Below are 17283 nucleotides of genomic sequence, written 5' to 3'. Positions count from 1 at the left end.
GTGTTTTATGCTGTTGGTCTGGCATTAGTTTTTAATTCTCAAGTGTCCTAGTTTGGAAGATAAATTATATGAACAGCCCCAATTATAGTTTCTTTTGAGAATCTGATGAAACACAGGCCCCTTTCCTTAGCATACACACATACAAACATAACACACACACTGCCATTCCACTCAATATCAAATATATAAATATTTAAAAAACCAAACAGAGCTTCTTCCTTCTGTCTTTTCTCTTCCTCCTTGCCTATTAAACTCTACACTCCTTAAAACCACACACGCACAAAAAAAAAAAAACAAACAAAAACACAACACACGAACTTTACATATAAAGGCTCACAGATGCCCAGAAGCCTATACATGGATTACCCAGGTGTCCGTGGACTGCATATTTGGGTTTTCTGTCCTAGTGCCCTACATAAAGAGAAGACAACTAACCACAGCTGACATTGAGAGGGTAGAACCAAGGGAACCAACTGAAAAGTGGCCATTGGGATTTGAATTGTGTTGAGTGAGATGGATATTTAGATACTTTGATCTGAGTAGTATTCAGTGGAGTCATTGATAACAATTTTAAAAATAAAGATTTTTTTAAAAAATTGTTTTTAAAAGAGCAATTTTTAAAGTATGGGTTTTTGATAGCTTATTTAAAAAATAATTTGTGTGTTTATCATTTTCTCTTTATTTAGCAATGTTAAAACTACCTCTTGCAACTAGTCCACAGTTTTCCTAGATCCTAGACGTCTTGCCATATTACTAACCCTGTTCATTTGGACTTACCAAACATTTATTCGTATATTTAAAAGAGCAATGATAAATATTAAAATCAGCCGTAGATAAGGACATATACCTACATTTGGACATGTAATAGTGTTGCTTTATGTATTATTGCTGGATAAAGAAACATTCTGATTGCTCAAAAAGACATAACAGTGTAACACAAAAACAAATTTTTAAAAACTGTTAAAAAATTAGTCAGAATTTTAAAAGTATAATTTCCACCTGTGGTAATACTCTGTTGTGAATTTTATTCGTAGAACTAAAGTAAACATTTTTAATCTTTTTATTTGCTCAATTGAATAAGTTTCCTTTTTGTATTTCTGCATTAATAGCAATTTCTTGGAAGAAATCTTCAATTAATGACTAAAAGGATTAAGTAAATTTATACCAAGTTGCGTATGTTGGAATTTCTTGAAAGAGTATCCAGTATTTTTCTGATGTATTATGGATGTGTAAATTAAAAATTACAATGAAACTTTTTTTTGGTTTGTTTCCCAAACAAAGTTATTGTATCTTTAGATGTGTATAGTAAAGCAAAATGTAACCTATATCCTTGAAATATTGTCAGACACGATAAAATCGGTGATAATATAAGTCTGCCAGGAATTAGAAGCATATAAAAAAATAAAATAAGCAAAGGTGAACTATTTTAAGTTTATTGTCTTAATGGGAAGTGAAAAGCAATATGATCTTAGTTATTGCTCATGTAATCTTTTTTTAAAAAATTGCTTTAATGTAGCTGATGGATATTGCCTCTGAATATCCTTATAAAAAGTATTCTCTGGCCAGGCGTGGTGGCTCATGCCTGTAATCCCAGCATTTGGGAGGCCAAGGTGGGCGGATCACGAGGTCAGGAGATCGAGACCATCCTGCCCAACATGGTGAAACTTCGTCTCTACTAAAAATACAAAAATTAGCCAGGTGTGGCGGCACGTGCCTGTAATCCCAGCTACTCGGGAGGCTGAGGCAGAAGAATCCCTTGAACCTGGGAGGCAGAGGTTGCAGTGAGCCAAGATTGCGCCACTGAACTCCAGCCTGGAAACAGAGGGAGACGCCGTTTCAAAAAAAGAAAAAAGAAAAAAAAGAAAAAAAAAGTTCTCCTTACTGTAGAACTTTTGATTATTTCTCCGTCCTTTTGCAAGCATGTCTCCTCTGATGCTTTCAACTATTAAGCACAGTCATTTCCTATACTGTTTAATTTAGTGTGTAGTTCATCTTACTTATTTCATCCTTTGTGACTAGATTTTTTTTTTTCCTAGCTTTTGGTAGTGTTTTCTGTAATTAGATATGTTATGAGTCATTGACCAAGTCTGCCAGTTAATTTCTGAATGTCTGTTTCTCTTTTTTCTGTGATGATATAGAACCTCTAATTTATTTATTTCCTTCCTTCCTTTCTTCCTTTTTCTCTTTCTTTCTTCTTTCCTTCTTTCTCTCCTTCCTTCCTTCCTTCCTTTCTTTCTTTCTTTTCTTTCTTTCTCCTTCCTTCCTTCCTTCTTTCCTTCCTTCCTTTCTTTCCTTCCTTCCTTCTTCCTCCCTCCCTTCCTCTCCTTTTCTTTTTTTTCTCCTCTCCTTTCCTTTCCTTTCCTTTCCTTTCCTTTCCTTTCCTTCCCTTCCCTTCCCTTCCCTTCCCTTCCCTTCCCTTCCCTTCCCTTCCCTTCCCTTCCCTTCCCTTCCCTTCCCTTCCCTTCCCTTCCCTTCCCTTCGCCTTCCCTTCCCTTCGCCTCCCCTCCCATCCCCTCCCCTCCCCTCCCCTCCCTTCCCTTCCTTTCCATTCCTTTCGTTTCCTTTCCTGTTTCCCCAGGCTGGAGTGCAGTGGTGCAATCACCTTGAACTCCTGGATTCAAGCAGTCCTCCCACCTCAGCCTCTCAAGTAGCAAGGACTATGGGCATATACCACTATACCTGGCTAATTTTTAATTTTTTTTATAGACACAGGGTCTCACTACGTTGCCTAGGCTGATCTCAAACTCCTGGGCTCAAGCGATCCTCCCGCCTCAGCCTCCTAAATTGCTGGGATTATGAGCATTAGCTACTACACTTGGCCCTAGAACCCCTAATTTCTATCTAAGCACATGCTACCAAGAATAAAGAATATATTCTCAGTCTCACTTGAAATTAAGTATGGCTATGTCACAGTGGTTTAGCCAATGGATATACAGCAGAAATGGCATCTGGGAACTTTTCTTAAAGGCATTGGCACATACTCTTTGTCTCCCTTTCCTTCCACTCCCACTCTTTCTGTGTTCCTAGAGCCTGTTACTTAGAGGATGTGATAGTTACCATTTCAGTCCATAAGAGCAAGAACCATACCCTAGGGTTGGCAAAGCAGTGGACTGAGAACAGCCTGAGATCCTGAGGATATTGTGGAGAAACCTGCCATCCCAGCCTTGAGCTGCCTACCTCTAGATTTATGTGCCAGACAAACAAACTTCTGTTTTGTTTAAGTCACTGTATCTTTGTCTATTATTGCCAAACCAATTATAAATGATGTTTAAGGCAGGCTGTTGACCTTGATCTATAGATTACAATTGTGTGGAAGATACCACTTGCCCATTAGCAGTCACTCCCCATGCCCCCAACACACACTCCCGCCTAGGCAACCATGAATCTACTTTCTATCTATATTTATTTGCCTATTCTGGACATTTTATATGAATGGAATCATATGATATATGCTCTTTTGTGACTAGCTTCTTTCACTTAGCATAATGTATTCCAGGTTCATTTATGTTAAAGCATGTATCAGTACTTGATTACTTTTTATTGCTAAGCATAATAATATTCCATTGTGTGGATATACTATGGATAACTACATTTTATTTATCTATTCATCAACTGATGGACATTTAGGTCTTTCCACTGTTTATCTACTATGAATAATGCTGCTATGAATATTTCATTTTTATGTGGATATATGTTTTTGTTTCTATTGCATATATATCTAAGAGTGTAATTGCTGGGTCATGTAATAACTATGTTTAACATTTTGAGGAAGTGCCACCTGTTTTTCAAAGTAGCTACACCATTTTCATACCCGCTAGCAATGAATAGGGTTCTAATTTCTTCATATCCTCGACAACATTTATCTATCTTTTTAAATATAGCCATCCTAATGGGTGTTAAGTGGTCTCTTGTGATTTGCATTTCTCTAATGGCTAATAATATTGAATATCTTTTCATGTGCTTATTGGCTCTCTCTCTCTCTCTTTTTTATGGGTGTGTTTTCACTCTATCACCCAGGCTGGAATGTAGTGACATGATCTTGGCTCATGGTAACCTCCACCTCCTAGGCTCAACCAATTCTCCTGGCTCAGCCTCCTGAGTAGCTGGGCCTACAGGCACAGGCCACCATGCTTGGTTAATTTTTTTGTGTGTAGAGACAGAGTTTTGCTATGTCACCCAGGCTGGTCTTGAACTCCTGGACTCAAGTGATCCACCCACCTCAGCTGCCCAAAGTGTTGGGATTACAGGCGTGAGCCACAGTGCCCAGCCTGGCTATTTTTTGTATCTTCTTTGGAGATAAAAAAAGAAGCCAATAAAAGAAGACATTGAATATATTTCAATATCTTCTGAAGAATACTTAATAGAAAGAATAGAATATCTTTCTATTCACCTGCTTTGCCATTTTTAATCTGGGTTAATTGTCTTTTTGTTAATGAATTATAAGAGTTCTTTATATATTCTGGATACAAATCCTTTATCATATATATGATTTGCAAATATTTTTTCCTGTTCATGAATTGGTTTATATATATATATATATTTTTTTGTTTTGTTTTCTTGATGACATTGTTTACAACACACAGTTTTTAATTTTGAGAAAGTCCAATTTATCTATACTTTCTTTTGTTGATTGTGCCTTTGGTTTGTACCTAAGAAACCATTGCCCAACCTAAGATCATGAAGATTTACTCCTACATTCTCTTCTAAGAGTTTTATAGTTTTAATTTTTATATTTAGGTCTATGATTTGAGTTAGTATAGTTTGAGGTAGGAGTCCTGATTCATTCTTTGGCATGTGGATATTCAGTTGTTCCAGCACCATTTGTTGAAGTGACTATTATTTCCCTCATTGAATTGTCTTAGCAGAAATAACCATCTTTAAGTTTATTTTTGTATGTGTGATATGTTCTTATAAAAAAATTAAACATCATAGAAATAAAAAAAAGAAAGAAAAAGGTCCTTAAAATACCACCTCCAGGCCACGTGTGGTGGCTCATGCCTGTAATCCTAGTACTTTGGGAAGCTGTGGCAGAATAGTTTGAGTCCAGGAGTTTGAGACCAGCCTGGGCAACATGACAAAACCTTATCTCTACAAAAAATACAAACAATTAGCTGAACGTGCCTGTGGTTTCAGCTACCCAGGAGGCTGAAGTGGGGGAATCACCTGAGCCCAGGAGGTCAAGGCTGCAGTGAGCTGTGATTGCACCACCGTACACCTGGGTGACAGAGTAAGACACTGTCTCAACAAACACACAAACAAAAGCACCTCCAGAGATAATTGTTAATACTATAAATGAGTGGTCTAGAATAATTGATCTCTAAGGGATCTTCCAGGTCTGTGAGTCTATAAAATTTTACTAGGCACAGATAATTCCCAGAAACAACGATTTAGCAGAAAATTCTATTTGCATGAGTGATTCCCTGAAGTACTTAAATGAAAGGCCTAGTGGCCCAGCGATGCATCTATCATCCTGTTACTACGGGATAGGAGAACCCACCTAAAGCTATTAACAATTTTATTAAAATCTATAGACCTTCCCTAGATTTTTTTTTCTGTTTACTTTGCATTCTACATTATACCACAGCAAACATACTCATAAATGATACTTGAACTCATACCCTTTGTATAGGAGAGGGCATTGCATCTCAGTAGCAGTATAAGGGAGTGGTTAAGAGAACAGAGTCAGACTGTCTTGATTTAAATTCCAACTATAACTCTTATCTAGTTTGTGATCTTGGACCAGTTACTTAACCTGTCTGTGCCTCAGTTTCCTGGTAAATGGGGATCTTAATGCCAAAATTATAGGGAAATTGTGTTGGATTAAGTGACGTAATACATGTAAAGTGCTTAGGACCATAACTGGTACTTAGTAAGCGCTCAATAAAAAAGCTATACAGCTTCATTATTATTAGCATATTCTGGTTCCTGTCACAAAGTAAGTGATAAATGATCATCAAACTAGTACTTTGAAAACTCAAATTGGGGCCAGGCATGGTGGTCTCAGCACTTTAGAGGCCAAGGCAGGAAGATCTCTGGAGGCTAGGAGTTCAAGATCAGCCTGGGCAACGTAGCAAGAACCCAGTCTTTACTTAAAAAATTAAGTTCAATAAAAAACTCAAAGCTGGGCACAGCAGCTCACACCTGTAATCCCAGAACTTTGGGAGGCCAAGGTGGGTGGATTACTTGAGGTCAGCAGTTTGAGAGCAGCCTGGCCAACATGGTGAAACCCTGTCTCTGGTAAAAATACAAAAATGAGCTGGGCATGGTGGCACGTGCCTGTAGTCCCAGCTACTCGGGAGGCTGAGGCAGGTGAATTGCTTGAACCCAGGAGGTAGAGGTTGCAGTGAGCCGAGATTGCACCATTGCACTCCAGCCTGGGCGACAGAGCGAAACTCTGTCTTAAAAAACAACAAGAACAACAACAACAACAAAAAAAAAAAAAAAAAAAAAAACATGCAAACAAACAAAAAACAAAAAAACCCCACAAAACTCAAATTAGGGCTATCTAGTGTGGGGAAACTAGATAGAGTTAGGGAGCTTTTTACCTCCTAAGACACAAAAAGTTCATGACAGCTCCATTTTTACCCTAACAGGTTGGAAGAGATAGAAATCTATGAATAGCTGAAGGCAGAATGTGTTTATCCAATACAATAACATAGTTGAAACCTGGAACAAAAACTGTTTAAAAGTTTGCTTAGGCCGGGTGCGGTGGCTCATGCCTGTAATCCCAGCACTTTGGGAGGCTGATGGGGGCGGACCATGAGGTCAGGAGATTGAGACCATGGTGAAGCCCCGTCTCTACTAAAAAATACAAAAAATTAGCTGGGCGTGGTGACAGGCACCTGTAGTCCCAGCTGCTGTGCAGGCTGAGGCAGGAGAATGCTGTGAACCCGGAAGGTGGAGCTTGCAGTGAGCCGAGATAGCGCCACTGGACTCCAGCCTGGGCGACAAAGCGAGACTCCATCTCAAAAAAAAAAAAAAAAAAAAAAAAAAAAAAAGTTTGCTTAACGGAAACAATGTTACTTGGAGTAGTTTTTTAGTTTTTTAATTTTTTCAGTAGATGGCATCAATATAATATCCCTCATTTCTTCCCAAGGAAATTTTTTCTCTCTTTAGGGGAGATATATGGTAGAAATGTTTATTATTTACTCTAGTATATCAATAATTATCTTAAGTGGACAAAATGCTTCAATTGAAACACCACAACTGGCAGTTAGGGTTTTAAAATAATTATATGCTGTTTATAAAAGACATTTAAAATTTAAGGATCTTAAAATGTTGAACGTAAAAGAATGGAAAATAGGGGCTGGACATGGTGGTTCACGCCTGTAATCTTGGCATTTTGGGAAGCCAAGGCGGGAGTATTGCTTGAGTGCAGGAGTTCTAGACAGGCCTGAGCAACATAGGGAGACCCCATTTCTACAAAAGTTTTTTAAAGTATCTATGTGTGGTGGCGTGCACCCGTGGTCCCAGCTACCCAGGAAGTTGAAGTGGGAGGATTGCCTTGAGCTGGGATGTTGAGGCTGCAGGGAGCCATGTTTGTGCCACTGTACTCTAGCCTGGGCAACAAAGCGAGACCATCAAAAAAGAAAGAGAGAAAGAGAGAAAAAAGAAAGACAGAAAGAAAGGAAGGAAGGAAGGAAGGAAGGAAAGGAGGGAGGGAGGGAGGGAGGGAAAGAAAGGAAGAAAGAAAGAGAAAGAAAGAAAGAGAGAGAGACAGACAGACAGACAGACAGACAGACAGAAAGAAAGAAAGAAAGAAAGAAAGAAAGAAAGAAAGAAAGAAAGAAAGAAAGGAAATCGAAAAAAAAAATCACCAAAAAACCCCAAAGAAAATAGAAGGAAGGAAATAATATGGAATTATAGTAGAGAAGGAGAAATTAATAAAATAGGAAACAAACTTACAATAGAAATGATCAACAAATCAAGAAGTTGAGTTTTGAAGACTAAAAGAAATTTATAAATTTCTGACAGGACTGGCCAAAAAAAGGAAAGAAGGCACAGATATTATCAAAAATAAAAAGAGGAATACATCTGAGATTCTAGAGACATTTAAAAAATTAGAGGAAATTATGACCAAATTAATGCCAATAAATTTGAACATTTACATGAGCTATTTAAATTTCTAGGAAATATATCTTACTAAAACTGCCACAAAAAAGGAAATCTGAACAGTCGTATAACTGTGAAAAATCACGATTTTATAATATGAAAAATCGTCCTACAACCCCACTAATTACTAGTTTTTGTCATCTTAGTGAGCTATGTAACCTGTTTCCACATCTGAGAAATGAAGATAGTAACATAATGCCATAGTAATATTGGAGGATTAAATGAGAAAATGCCTGTAAAAGTGCATTGCACAGGGCCTAGCGTTTGCCACATGATCAATGCATGCTTGCCTTTTTTAGTTTCCTTTACAGCTATGGTGTATCACTGAGTGCAGAATGTGTGTGTCCTTCAGGCTGTCTCGTGTGCATGCTCTGAAAGGTAAAGGGGCCTGCTCTTTGTTCTGAAGTAAAACTGCTCAGGGCATTAGGTGGATCTGAAATTTAAAAATAAAATTGAAAGTAAATCAATCTTTTCCTTAAATCAGATTGTCTCTGCTTTTGTTTTGCACACCTGCCTCAATATCAGTCTTGGAATTTTTTCCTGCTGTTGTGGGCGCAATTTCTGTGATATGTACAGAACCACCCTACTCCAGGCCTTGGATCCTGACCTTAGTGGCTTGGAAAAGGCTGTCACTTAGAATCTACATTCCAGTCCTCACTATCACTGTCTCCATTCTTCTTGCATCTCCCCCCTGGGGTGATTTCCCAGCCTGCTATTATATTTCCTGTTTGTATAGTTCCCCTGATCTCCAGAGCATGTAGTACTCACTAGCCAGAATATTCCCCTTGTCTTCTGTGTTACATAAAGTTATTTCCAGCATATCTGATCTCTTCTCATCCTTTCTCTGTCACTTGGGGGCTTTGCTCAATCTGGTTGTGTCACAATCTTTAGGAGATTCCCTCTTTCTTGATCAGAGAGCCCTTCATTCCTCCATTCCTTGCCTCTGCAACCATGAGGGTGTGACACAGATGAAGGTGTGACACAGATGAAGGTGTGACACAGATCTCATCTCTTCCTGGAATTCCCAATCTCAAGAGCTTTTCTTCATGGTGTTGCTGACTTAAATGAGGGTGCCTGCCAACTGTGGGGCCCTCACCCACTTAATGAGGTTTGTTTCCTTGTGAGGTTTATTTCCTTGTCACGGTGTTGTGATGTATTTCACGTTGCTCTTATCTTTAAAACTGGGTTCATTTCCTTGTCCTAGTTAGGCTCCTCACCATACCTACTCTGTATTGTGTTTCTTCCTCATTTGTCAGACTTTTTTTTTTTTTTGAGACGAGTCTTGCTCTGTCGCCAGGCTGGAGTGCAGTGGCACGATCTTGGCTCACTGCAACCTCCGCCTCCTGGGGTTCAAGCGATTCTCCTGCCTCCGCCTCCTGAGTAGCTGGGACTGCAGGTGCGCACCACCATGCCTGGATAATTTTTATATTTTTAGTAGAGATGGAGTTTCACCATGTTGGCCAGGATGGTCTCGGTCGCTTGACCTCATGATCTGCCCATCTCGGCCTCCCAAAGTGCTGGGATTACAGGCACAAGCCACCACACCCACCCCTTTTGTCAGATTTTTAAAACCTGTTTCTTTCCCTCTCTCCATTCCCACCTGTTCAAATCCTGTCCTTCTTTCGGACATCATCTCAAAGGATATCTCTGAATGAAACTTCTTTGGCAACCCCCTCTTCTTGCCCCCTCTCCCCACAGGACTCTATTCCACGTAGAGCACTTAGGTTACTCAACCTCAAATTAAAATTATTTGTGTATACCTGCCAAAGGCCCTTACTACATTGTTGGGTACTTGAAGGCAAGGATTATTTCTTACTAATCTTTGCAGCTCCCACAGCACCAGCACAGTGCCTGGAATATGGGAGTTACTCAGGAACTATTTGATGAATTGAATTCATACGTGTAAGAATCCAGAAGATAAAGGAAAGTATTTCCTTCAGTTTCAGACTGGGACCCACCAGTGTCCTGATGGGTTTCACTGCTTGTTAGGAAGCAGGTTGTATGGACCTGGAGGTGCCAGATAAAACCAAGGCTTCCATAACACACATTCATCAACCCCGTTAGGGTTGTCTCATTCATTCATTTATGCATTCATTCAACAGACATTTGTTGATGACTGAGTGCTAAACTCACAGCTTTTTTTTTCTTTTCCTGTAAAGTGAGATAACAGGGAGTGGGACCCTTCCATTAAGGCATTTATAATCTGGTTGGAGACTTGGAAATATAAACAACTGACTGTAAGGCAAAGTGAAGTCAGTGCTAGAATAACATACAGGTCAAATTCTCTGAGAGTGCTAGTCCTTGGTTTCTGCAGAGCAGAAAAGAGGGACATTGGAAAAAATCAGGATGGTTCAGAAGAACCATGTTGTGTTCTGGTGGACTCATAGCATCACCATGATGACAATAACAAGGTCCCCGAAAGGGGGACATCCTGTCGTTTCCAGCAACAACATAGATGAATCTGGAGGTCTTTATGCTAAGTCAAATAAGCCAGGCACAGAAACATAAATACCACATGATCTCACTTATATGTGGAATCTAATAAAGTTGAACTCATGGAAGTAGAAAGTAGAACAATGGTTAACAGAGGCTTAGGGGAAGATGGGGAGGGAGAGAATGGGGAATTGTTGATTAAAGGGTACAAAATTTCAGATAGACAGGAGGAATGGGTTTTGAGATCCATTGCACGTGAGGGTGACTATAGTCAATGGTAATATATTATATATTTCAAAATAGCTAAGAGTAAATTTCAAATGTCTCACTATAAAAATAATAGGTAAGTGAAGTGATGGATATGTTAATCAGCTTGATTTCATCATGCCACATTGGATACATATATTAAAACATCACATTGTACCCCATAAATATATGCAACAATGATTTGTTAAAAAAAAAAAAAAAGTAGCCGGGCATGGTGGCTCACACCTTTACAGGTTCCCAGCACTTTGGGTGGCCCAGGCAGGAGGATTGCTTGAGGCCAACCTGGGCAACATATTTTATTGACTTATTAAAAAAAAAAATATCCCCCTGAGCTTTTCTGGCCCACCTCTCATCAAATCCCTGGCACCGTCTCGGCATTTGATGAGAGTGCGAGGTAGAGTGGGTAGGAGCAGGCAAGTCAAGTTGCTGTAGACTTATGCTGTCTAATATCGCAAAATGCAGCTAGCGGGCACTTGAAATGTGGCCAGTGTGAACTGAGATGTATTAAGTGTGAAATACACCCTGGACTGTGAAGACTTGGCACAAAAACAGAATCATTTTTATTTTTATTTTATGAGACAGAGTCTTACTCCGTCACCCAGGCTGGAGTACAGTGGCATCATCTCTGCTCACTGCAACCTCATGCCTCTCAGGTTCAAGTGATTCTCGTGCCTTAGCCTCCCGAGCAGCTGGGATTACAGGCATCTGCCACCATGCCCAACTAATTTTTGTATTGTATTTGTATTTATTTAATTTATTTTTATTTTTTGTTTTAATTTTGTATTTTTAGTAGAGGTGGTGTTTTGCCATGTTGGTCAGGCTGGTCTCAAACTCCTGACCTCAAGTGATCTGCCCGCCTCGGCCTCCCAAAGTGCTGGGATTACAGGTGTGAGCCACCGTGCCCAGCCAAAAACAGAATAATTTTCATGTTGATTACATGTTAAAATAATATTTAGGATATATTGGTTTAAATAAAATATATTGTTGAAATTAATTTCACCTCTTTTTTTTTTTTTTTTTTTTACTTTTTTAATGTGGCTACTAGACCATTTAAAAAGTTACGTACACCCTGGACAATGTAAGGTGTAGACCCTCATCTCTACAAAAAAAATAAATAATTAGTTGAGTGTGGTGATGCATCCTTGTAGTCCCAGCTGCACGGGAGGCTGAGGGAAGAGGATCACTTGAGCCCATGGGTTCAAAGTTGCAATGAGCTATGATTGTACCACTGCATTCCAGCTTGGGTGACAGAGCGAGACTCTGATACTAAAAAAAAGAAATCAATAAATTAAACTGTACATGGCCCACATACAGTTGGCCCTTCATATCTCTGGGTTCTGCATCTGTGGATTCAACCAACTGTGGATCAAATATATCTGGGAAAAAAATCATAATACAACAATAAAAATAAATTTTAAAAATATAAGAAGGATTTACAAAGCAATTACATTGTCTTAGGTATTATAAGTAATCTAGAGATGATTTAAAATATACGGTAGGATGTGTGTAGGTTATAAGCACATACTACACCATTTGATATAAGGGACTTGAGCATCGTGGATTTTGGTAGCTGTTTTGGAGGTGTCCTGAAACCAATCCTCTGCATATCCCAAGAGACCTCTGTACTTCTGTTGGACAGTGTTGTTCTAAAGTCTGTTCCCCAGGCTCAGGTACTCTAGGAAATTTGGAAAACCCTTGGGGGAAACAGATAGATCTTGATACTGAGCCGGGACCCAGTCCCACTGGTATTTACCAGTCCTGACCTGGATCCAAACTCCCAGGGACTTTGGGAGTGCTATAGGCATCACTTGGGTCTAGGCTATGGCAGAGTCAGGTCACAGATAGGAAACTTGGTTCTCTCCATTCTGTGTTTCTCTGTGACTCAGGCCACAAGGACAAATGTGACAGGGTGTTGGTTTGTTTTTTGTGTTTCTTTCAAGCAGCTGCCTTGAAGACACAAATAGCTTCGGGACGGCAATGATAAGGAGCCGGTCTAGTAGCGTCTTCCATAATAGCAACTAAGCTTTTGATCATTAATCAGTTAGCATACTGCTTGCCTAGGTGACTTATTATATACAGAAAAAGGTGGCAAGGTGACGACTGAAACAAGATGCTACGCCCAAGAATGCAACTCTAGATTCTGGAAAAGGGAAATAAACAGATTCTCCTCTAGAGCCTCTGGAAGGAGCTTGGCTTTGCAGACACTTGGATTTTGGCTCAGTGACACTGATTTCAGACTTCTGACATCCAGAACTGTGAGAGAATGAATGTGTATTGTTTTTAGCCACCAAGTTTGTGGTAATTTATAACAGCAGCCATAGGAAATGAGTACAGCCAGGCACTATTCTAAAGAATTCCCTTGTATTGGTTCATCCAACTCTCACCTCTTCCCATCTCCTCATTGATGGTGGGGAGGTGTATCCAGGGATCATACTTACTAATCTGCCATCCTCACTAGGCTTCACCACACACCACACCCTGTACTCACATGTGCAGAACCTTACTGACCCACTTCATTCTAGGCCAGGGAGAGGCCCGAAGAGCCTCAAGCCTCAGCTTTCTCCCAAACCCATAACCAATCCCATGACCCCGTAACCCAGGGTCCAGAGTGCAAGAAGTTGCAACGAGGAAAAAATAAGTATCTTTTCACTGACTTGTTTTATAAATCTGGATTTTTATATTAGGTTAGAATGAAGGTGGCACCTTCCTCCATCTCAAAGGCCAGCAGCATAGCATCTGGTTTCCATCATCACATTGCTGCCCTCCTCAGTAAAACCCTTCCTAGATTACTCCGTCTATCTCCCTCTTATAAGGACATTTGTGATTACATTTAGATCCACCCAGGTGATCCAAGATAATTTCCCCATCTCAAGATACTTAATAACATCTGCAAAGACCCCTTTTCGATATAAGGTAACACAGATTCTAGGGATTAGCACCTAGATATCTTTGGGGGCCATTATTTAGCTGCCACACTGGTATAAAGTAAATGCTTAAGAAATTAGCTATTATTATCACTGTGCTAAGCACTTTTTAGGTGCTAATTAATCCTCACTACAACACTAGGAAGCAGAGACTGTGGGTATCCTATCTTACAGAGAAGAAAGAGGCTTAGAGAGCTTAAGCAGTTGCCTAAAATCAGAGGGCAAGTGGCAGAGCCCATGCTCTTCGCCTCCATACAGGCTGATTTGGGGAGCACACCTATGACTGCACTTGTGGTAAGGCTAACTCTCACCCTACTTTTCCATTTCAATCATTTGAGTTGTTGTATGTATTCTTGGAGTAGGGGTGGTCCTTCCCCATAGAGTGTCATCTCTTTCAGGACAAGGAGTCTGTCTGTCATGCACTTTCTCTTGTGGTTTGGTGCTCTGCACATACTGAAAACAAAATTAATGGTGTTGATTTAACTGCCAAAGCTGGAGCACATAAGCATCATTAAGTGCAAAGAATACTGATCAAACAGAACAACAAAGAATATTGATGAAACAGAACCAGCTCTACCTCCTTACTTGCCAACCCCTAGAGACTGACATGGTGAGAGGGGTGAGTTGAAAAGGAAGAAGTTTAGTTTTACCTTCTAAAGGTCAGCCTGTCTGTTGGTCTGGTAGAGATGGAGATTACAACAACCCTTCAGGAAAACATTACATTTTATTCCATGAAAAATAAACAGCGTTTCGTTCATGCGGTACGTACTAGTCTTTCCGACATGATGGACTGTGGTTAAACTCAGCATATCCTGGGAATGGGTAGGAGATGGACATCATTCAGTAGGAGAAAGCGAAACTGGGAAATGAACTGTGGAGAAAGAGATCTCCACAGGATCAATGACAAGTATTCTGAATGACCATGGGAAAAAGGGTAGTGTGGAGGAAAAGGGAGGCAGTGGAAGTGATTGAAGTTCAGACTGCATTCTGGGAGGTGAAAGAAGCAAAGAAGGGCGCAGCACTAAGGAAGGAGAAGAGAAGGAGTTTTAGTTATATAAGATTTTCTCTGAAAAATGAAAGATACCAGAAGTGGCCATATTAAAAACCATCTCCTAATGGACCTGCTTTACTTCAGGAGGGATAAGTGCTAGCATTTGCTAAGTCTGAGAAATCATCATCGCAGTCTTGTCGTTGATGAATCATGTAGTGGCCACCCCAGAAACCTGAATCACCAAAGCTTCCTTTCCTCACCTCATTGCCATATAAACTGACTAGACTGGGATGGGAGAAAAAGATGGAGGCTTACAAATATCCTCTCCAGCATCACCCAGGCACTAAGGGCAGTGAGGTGGCCAAGGTCCCAGTCCTAGGGCTTTTAGATTTCCACTGATACCGCTCTAGGGGATTTGAGGGATGCGCTTGTTGGCTCATCATGTCATCCCCTTTCCATAGGCACATCTGTAAAAATGTCACCAGAAGGTGGCCCAGTGAGCATGAAACCTCAGGGGTGGGGTGGGGGGAAAGCTCCATGGTTCTAATGGCTGATGTGGCTGATGCCACCCTGTTTCAGTGGCCTGATGCCTCCATGTCTGTTGTTAGGGTGTCCCTACTGTGGGGATTGGCACATTGTTTTCTTCCTATGTTATTATGCAACTGATTTGGTTTAGACTTAATCTAATCCAGTGCAGTCCAGTTCCTATTTTCCAAAGAAGACAATATACCCAGGCCATTTAAATTTGATCTGGGTGTTGCTGAGACTAGTACACACCCACAAATAATCCAACAATCTCTTTGGCTGTGTCATGTCTGCGGTGTCTAACCTCATCCTTTTTATTTGTTTCCCATTGATTTTATTCTAAGTTTTAGGGATACTTTGGGGTGTCATCCCAACATATTCCCTGTATAAATACTGTGTCTTTAATTCCACAAATGAACATTACAGAGAGTTAGTGTTATTCTTATTTTACCTCTGAAAAAAACTGACACTAACAGGTTTGGTAACTTGTCCAAAATCACATAGCCTGTAAATTCTAAGAACTGTGATTCTGGCTAGGCACAGTGGCTCACGCCTGTAATCCCAGCACTTTGGGAGGCCGAGGCAGGCAGATCGTGAGGTCAGGAGATGGAGACCATCCTGGCTAACACAGTGAAACCCCGTCTGTACTAAAAATACAAAAAAAATTAGCTGGGCATGGTGGTGAGCGCCTGTAGTCCCAGCTACTCAGGAGGCTAAGGCAGGAGAATGGCGTGAACCCAGAAGATGGAGCTTGCAGTGAGCCCAGATCGCTCCACTGCACTCCAGCCTGGGCAATAGAGGGAGACTCCGTCTAAAAAAAAAAAAAAAAAGGATTATGATTCCATCCCTGATCAGTCCGATTTTAAAGTTCAGTCTTTTCCTACATAATGCTGAAGTGACTGGGAAAAGTCAAGCTTCTAACTTGATAATTCAACTGGGAATTTACAATTATGGTCTGTGATGATGACATCTTGTATCATATACAACAGTGGTTTAAACCTGACTGCACATCAGATCATGTTATTGAGCTTTTAAAAACTATACATGCTTGGCCGGGCATGGTGGCTCACACCTGTAATCCCAGCACTTTGGGAGTCCAGGGCAGATCACCTGAGGTCGGGAGTTCGAGACCAGCCTGACCAACATGGAGAAACCCTGTCTCTACTACAAAATACAAAAAATTAGCTGGGCGTGGTGATACATGCCTGTAATCCCTGCTACTTGGGAGGCTGAGGCAGGAGAATCACTTGAACCTGGGAGCCAGAGGTTGTGGTGAACCAAGATCGTGCCATTGCACTCCAGCCTGGGTAACAAGAGTGAAACTCCATCTCAAAAAACAAACAAACAAACAAAAAACCTATACATGCTTTGAATGTATTAATACAGTTAGATTTGCTAATATTTTGTTCAGAATGTTTGCATCTATATTGATGAGAGAGATCAGTCTGTAATTTTCCTTTCTCGTAATATCCTTGTCTGTTTTGGATATCAAGGTTATGCTGGCCTCATAAAACAAGTTATAAAGTGTTCTCTTCTCTTTTTTGTGTATATATATATATATCTTTGGTAGTGACAGGGTTTCACCTTGTTGCCCAGGCTGGTCTTGAACTCCTGGGTTCAAGGGATCCACCAGCCTTGGCCTCCCAAAGTGCTGGGATTATAGGAATGAGCTACTGCACCTGGCTCTTCTCTTCTTTTTTATTTCCTTGTATTTAGACAATGTTATCTGTACTATTTCTATAGTTTATACCTCACAAATATTTTCATTTTGGCCTAATACATGGTCAATTTTTGTGAATTATCCACAGATAATTTTAAAAAGAGTGTATTCTCTTTCTTGAGTAGCAAGTTTTATCTGATATTAATTTTGCTATTTAGCCCTTCTCTGTCATTTTGGCTTCTACTATAGTGCTTCCATTTTTTCTTGTACATCCTGTGATTTTATGTTTTAATTAATATTCATATTGGTGCTAAGTTATTTGGTGCTGAGGTATTCATAACATTGTAACTTGTGAACTGCATTTTTTTATC

General features: G+C 40.1%; 1 long non-coding RNA gene across 1 annotated transcript in view; it reads left to right on the top strand.

Annotated features, from left to right (window-relative positions):
* The window catches only part of LOC102131417 (uncharacterized), a 48789-nt gene that overhangs the window by 19902 nt on the left and 11604 nt on the right, over positions 1–17283 (top strand). The gene's annotated exons all lie outside the window — the stretch shown is intronic.

This window comes from Macaca fascicularis, chromosome 7 (genome assembly GCF_037993035.2).
Source record: "Macaca fascicularis isolate 582-1 chromosome 7, T2T-MFA8v1.1".
Taxonomy (NCBI): domain Eukaryota; kingdom Metazoa; phylum Chordata; class Mammalia; order Primates; family Cercopithecidae; genus Macaca; species Macaca fascicularis.
This window is presented reverse-complemented; position numbering and strand designations above follow the sequence as displayed.